This window comes from Azolla caroliniana, unplaced genomic scaffold, assembly GCF_043228905.1.
Source record: "Azolla caroliniana isolate FFs.n. ecotype wild unplaced genomic scaffold, voAzoCaro1.0.p SCAF_3, whole genome shotgun sequence".
NCBI lineage: Eukaryota > Viridiplantae > Streptophyta > Polypodiopsida > Salviniales > Salviniaceae > Azolla > Azolla caroliniana.
Window position 1 is genome coordinate 680,545 of NW_028230438.1, and position 6,851 is coordinate 687,395.

Genomic DNA, 6,851 nt, shown 5'->3' on the forward strand with positions numbered 1-6,851 from the left:
TCTTGGCCCACGTGGCCTGGAAGTTTACATGTCCAACTTATGCTACACAATGGCCTCTGGTTATCCCACCGACTCTCCAAAGTCTTTCTAAAGTAAAGGTGCAAACCAACAAATGGTGTGCTCGATATTTCACATGGAACTCGATTAGTCTTGGCCTTCATTTTGTCTTTTTATCTATGAGTCCAAACTTATGTTGCACAACGGCCTTCAAATATCTCACAACTAACTCTCCAAAGTCTTTCTAAAGTAAAGGTGCAAACCAAGAAATCGCGGGCTCGATATTATTGATGAGGTTTTTGGTTTTTGATATCACAGGATTTGCATGGAAAGTGACACGAGAATGAGTAGGTATCACACCATGAACTATCATTGACTCACTAATGTCAAATTAATAAACACATGATTAATGAATTTTCCAAACATATTGCTCATTGACAAATTATCAGGAAAATGACTGGGTTCCATGGAAGTTATAGCATATTATCGATTTTACTAGCTAGGATTTAGACATTGCCATTTAGGCCAAGAAGGTATTGTAATAAGATGCACACATTTCTAACGTCTTGTGTGCATGGAAAACATTGTGGCTAGTGAGTAGATCTAAGTTAATCTACATGGCATGCGTAAAAAAATACTCCCATTTGCCCACATATAATGAATGAACTTGTGTATCTTAGTATAAGAAACTTAATATAGATTGACATATTCGCGGGGGTTACCATACGAAGACATACGAATACGCATAAGAATACATGAAAAAATATTCTTTAAAAAAAAAGAAAAAAAAAAGAGTTCGTACTTTTTAGTTTCAAATATATATATCATATAATAAAGAGATTTTCACATTAAATATGGGATATTTAACTTCACATTAAAAAGGAGGCTTACACTAAATAATATTTTTATATAATAAATGGAAAAGTTAAAAGTTAAAAGTATTTGTTTTATTTTTAATAAATATAAAAAATATTTAATAATAAATAAAAGGTTCATTAATTTCCCACTTTACTCTCCCACAAAAATTGATATTTTTATCTGTTATTAAAAGGGAACCTCATACTAATAATATTTTTATAATATATATAAAACTTAAATGTATTTGTTTTATTTTTTAATAAAACGAAAAATAAATAAATAAACTAAATAAAAGGTTCCCATAAATTTCATATTTTTATTTCACATTAAAAAGGGGAACTCACACTAATAATAGTTATAGCGTGGGTTCTCGCCCTCGATCGGACCCAGCACGGCGTGGCCTTCTCGATGACATCCTTACAAAACGCTCTTCCCCAAGAGGACAATCGCTTTCGCCAAGCTCTCCAATGCACGTCGTGTTCAGGATCAGGGCACCTAGCCCTCGAATGTCCCCACCGACCACAGTGTCCGATCTGTCAGTCTCGAGCTCACACCGTCGAGCAGTGCGAATATAATATGTTGAACCGCACAACGACGGCACCGGTCCGCCAGATCGAGCCAAGAAATACATACTCTCGGCAGGACGAGCGATATGCCTACCGAGACCAGGATAACGACCGACCGCGATTCCCGGATCGACGGCGCCGAGACGACGACTACCGACGTGATGACCGTCGTGATCACTGTCGCGATGATCAGCACGACGATTATGCTCGATATGATGACGATCGCGATGACCGGTATGACCGACAGAACTCACGCAATGATCGGCGAAACGGCAACCGCAACTCACGCAACAATAGAAGACATAACGACAACCGCCGACGAGACGCTCCTCAAAATGACCAACGCAACTCCAACGCACCTTGGACCAACCCACCACCAAACGAGACTGGGAATCAACAACAACAGCTTCCACTCACAGACCGAGCGGACACCAGCAGCTCGGCCAACGTTACGTGTTTTAAATGTAACCAACCAGGCCACTACGCCACGCAATGTCCAACAACCGACCGTGGCAAGGCACCCGCGGTGAACAGTATCATGGCCGATGTTCAAACCGTCACTACCCGGAGTAAAGCTCCTACTCCAACTCCAAGAGTTTGATTTCCTACTCCAAGAGTTTGATTTCCAGATTCAGCATCGACCCGGGATACAACACGTCGTCGCCGACTACTTGAGCCGTCTTGAGTCAGGGGAACCGGCGAAAACAACGTATGACGAGCTACCGGATGCCAGCCTATTTAACCTGACCACGATGCCAGACGATAACGAAGATGAATGGATCACGGAGATGGCCCATTTTCTCACTACCGGTTTACCTCCCGAGCACATGCCCCTTGACACGAGAAAACGCCTAGCAGTGTGTAGCCGGAATTTTTGCCTCGTCTCGGACATTCTCTACCACAAAGGCTCGGACGGCATATGGCGCCGAGCGATTCAGCAATTCGAGAAGAACGCCGTTCTTCAGGAAGCCCACCAGGGAGTAGCTAGGGGGCACTACGTCGGGGATTCCACGGCAAGGAAAGTTTGGCAAAGCGGATTGTGGTGGCCGACAACGAAGAGAGACGCTCACGAGTTTTGCCGGCAGTGCGATTTGTGCCAATGATTGGGGCAACCAATGGAACAGTCACGCATGCCACACCAGCCGATTCTTCCGTTGGACCCATTTCAAAAATGGGGTTTGGATTTTGTAGGCCCTTTCAAACCACCCGCGGCCCGTACAGGGAATAGGTATATTATCGTTGCCACGGACTACTACACCAAATGGGTCGAGGCTAAGGCACTCCGAGACAACACGGGGGCATCCACGGCTCAATTCATGTACGAGCATCTTTGGTGCCGTTACGGATGCCCAATTGAGCTCGTTAGTGACCAAGGTGGGCACTTCATCAATCATATAATACGTGAGCTTACACACCACTACGCGGTGGTACACAAGAAAAGCACACCATACTACCCGCAGGCGAACGGCTTGGCGGAATCAACCAATAAAATCCTCCAAACCATACTGAAGAAGATCGTCAATGAAAACAGGACCGATTGGGATGACAAACTCTAGAGCGCGTTGTGGGCGTATCGTACGAATTTCAAAACAAGCATCCAATCAACCCCCTTTCGAATGGTGTTCGGGTTAGAAGCCATAATGCCCGTCGAGTTCCAAGTCCCGAGCCTCCGAATTCAAATCAAAGCACGGCTCCCCGAGGCCCAATCCGAGCAATACCGGCTGGAACAACCCCTCGAACTCGGCGAAGACAAGATAGAGAGTATGGCCCAGCTCGAACAACGCCAACGACAACGCAAGGCTTTCGTGGATTGACATCGAAACGGGTTGGAGAAGGAGCTCACCATCGGCAAACCGGTTCTTCTTTTTCAAACACGACTCGAGTCAATGCCGGGAAAATTAAGATTTCGGTGAACCGGTCCATTCTGGATTATCGACGAGTTCAACGGGACGTTCCAGCTCGGCACACTCGCCGGCGACACTGTCAAAAGTTGGGCCAATGGTTTCCGACTTCGACCATATCGAGGCACTACACCACCCAACCTGTTTACCGAGCCACACGGCACAAACGAGTTTCGGGAGACCCCCACGGAGGAGGCCACGTGTCTCCCTTGACTCACCAACTTTTTGAAATTAATAAAATAGGTGGGATTAACCATAGTTTAGCCGCCGATTAGCTACACCTACACCACCCACCTAGGCACCCACAATTTAGGAGCACCCCTAGCCACCTCTCATTTAGTACCTATTTAAGCACATGCAAAGCACTCGAAGCACCCCACTCACCTTCAGGACACGTGGCGCTAGTCACTTATTATGGCACCCACAACTCAGAATCTTGAGGATTCGCTTCGGGCACAAAACCCTAGGAGTAAGTTACTAAAATCGTTTCCAAAACGCAGCACATACACAAAAGTGCATTATCGCTTCCAACCTCCATCGCTCCCAAGCTCAGAAGCCCCTTCTCGCTCTCATCTCTAAACGCTCTTGCTCTCAAGCCCTCTTTCACTCTCATAGCCTCTCTGCCGAGCTTCCCCTTCCTGCTGTTCCTCCTCTGTCTCACCCTCGCCTCATCACTCTTCCTCACTCTTCCACACAGTCAAACCCCGTCTCCATCTCCACCATGCCTCTTACCGCTTCAACAGAAACCCGCGCCTGGCTCCAGTAACGAGGAATGGGCGGTTACCTGAAGATCATCGATGCCCCCGCGCACCCGGATGCCCAAGGAGTGGCTAAACGTATTTGTCCCGAAGCCATCACCAACAACGTGCTTCCGGCTACTTTGGACCTGCAACGGGGAGGGAACCATGAGGTCGACATACCCCCGGTATCGAAGCTGAAAGAGTACTTTGGTGAGTACTCAGCCTCAGGGAAGGCATATCGCACGTATGGCGGTCCCAACAGAGCTTTCGGGGAGATTTCTCGTATATTGATGGAGTATGCGTTCGTGCATACGAACCCAACGAGCATGCCGTAGAACAAGGCAGCCATCATCATTAGCGCATATGAAGGAAACTGAGTCGATTGGGGAATCATCACAAGTGAAGGACTCCGCGCCGCCTTAGCCTCATTCCAGTCAGGCAGAGAGAGAAATTGGTTGCCATCAGCCACGAAGCATGGGAGGAGCCCACATCGCCTTCACCTCCTGCCGCCGACCAAAACCCCGCATCGGCACCACCACCCACCCAACCCCAACAAAAAAGGGCAATTTCCGAAACCTGCCAAGAATGGGAGGAGGAGATAGCCACAGAGGACAACACGGCAGACGATGTCACCATTCGACAACCAACGTCGCGCCCCGCGGTAACTCCCCCAGGGCCTAGCCCACGCCCCAACACACAGCAAGCAGCACCATCACGACCCAGAAAAGGAAGCAGGCGGAGGAAACGACACTACTGGCCCCGGAACCGCAAACCCAGCCGAGCAAGAGAAGAAGACTCAATCGCGAGTCCTCGGCAGAACAGAAAGAGCCACAACAAGAGCAAGCCTTAGTTGTCAGCCAGAGCAACCTGGCCATCATCCCTGAGGAGGCATCGTTGAACCAGGGAAAGATCGAGCATGGGCAGACAACGCAGATCTCGGAGGATAAAGTCCTCGGTTATAAATACCTCCCTGCGGAGGCTTACGAATTTAGTGCGCTCCTACGCCTCGGTACAACATTTGAGCTGGTCGACTTCCTCGCCAGAGCCCAAGTCGCGGTAGCCGCTCGAATGGTGGAAGAGCACGCCGAAACAAAAATGATTCAACACGCGCTATTAGGTGAAATTGAGCCCCAAGATGACAGGGCTTTACAAAAAATAGGGAGGAAGAAGCAAGCAAAACAGGTCGCTCTCCTCATGGAGGTCCCCGAGTTGAACACGGCCCTTATCGAGGCATATAGGGACCTGGATCGCACTACGCGGTGTCGCGTTGCTACGCGCGTGCGTGGAGAAGGGCGGGACCACGGGGGTCTTGGACTAAGGAGTAGAGGAGAAGGAATCGGACATGGAATGGAAGCTTTGCTCAAGAAGAAGAAGAATGAACAAGAGATTAGATCGAACAAGAGGAAGATGGAGACAAGATGATCAACAAGATGTATTAAAATGAAATGAACGATTACAAAATGGTGGCCGCATAGGCCGCACCAAACGACTACTCGAAACCCTAACCAACGAAGATGAAGATAAAGATAAAGAAAAAGTAACCCTAACCCTAACCCTAACGCTCGACCTATGTGGTATACCTCGCACACTCAAAATAGGCAACCCCCACAATGGTGCCTTCCCTCTCCTTTTATAGCACAAGGAGGGAAGACCATTTACAAAAGTGAGACTAAAATATCCCCTTTCATTCAAAGGGGATATTTGCCTTGATTTGGGGACGGTGAGATTGATGGACCCTTAACGCCCACCTCCACACAAACAACTAGGTACCTATGTACCGCATAGTACCTCTCTCTCTCTCGCGCGTGGATGTGCGCACAAGACCACATCACCTTTATACCTTAGGGATCCTATGGGGCATTTCTAGCACCATACACTTTACCCTTATTACTATTACAAATACATTATGTACGTGTGCAACGTTGCACATCGCTCTTTGGCTCTTGTCGCTCGGGTTTCCGCTTGTTGACGAAAATCTTCACGACATCCGCCCCCACCTAACCGCACATCCACCGGTATGTGCCAAACATAGGGGAGAGAACACGAGATTTTCGGCCACGACGACCGACCGAGTCCTTAGTGTCCTCGTGGGCCCGCCCGGTTTTGTCTTCCACTTCGAGCAAGACCACCCCATCCACACGAACCGTCGGCCCCATCCGATCCGCCACACTCGACGATGTTCGCCGAGTCGTTGCCTCCACCCGATCCGCCACGTCCACCGTGGGTCCTCGAACCACCAACTACATCCGACCCGCCGTATCCGATGCCCGTGCTTTCCTCCCCGTTCGGTCCTCCTGAACGTCGTCGCCGACCCGGTGGCTCTTCCTTTGTCCGCCTCGTATATCCTCCGGATGCGCTCCCAGTCGCATGCCGGATTCCGCTCTTTGCCTGCCGCACACCTCGGCGTGCCGACTCTCTTCGCTCCGTGCTTGCCTTCCGTAGGCTTTCCCTGTATGTTGATGCTCTCCTCCGAATGCGTGCTCGTGCTTCGGTCCTTCAATGACCCCATCACGCGCTTTTCGCTTTCCCCTTGTTCGCCGTGCTCTCTCGCGGTAAAGCGTGCCATCACCCCGTCCTTCTTCGTGGCTCTTGTTACCGCTTCGCCTCGACCCGCGCCCTCTTGGCCCGATTGGCCTCACATGTCCTTCGGGACACCGCATTTTCTCTTCCCGGTCCGTAGCCCTCCGTTCTCCACGCACCTCCTCCATTTTCCTAGACACGACTCTCTGCTCATGCCGATCGCGCTCGGCCCACGTCGTCGATCTTGGTGTTTCGCCGCGTCGTCCTTC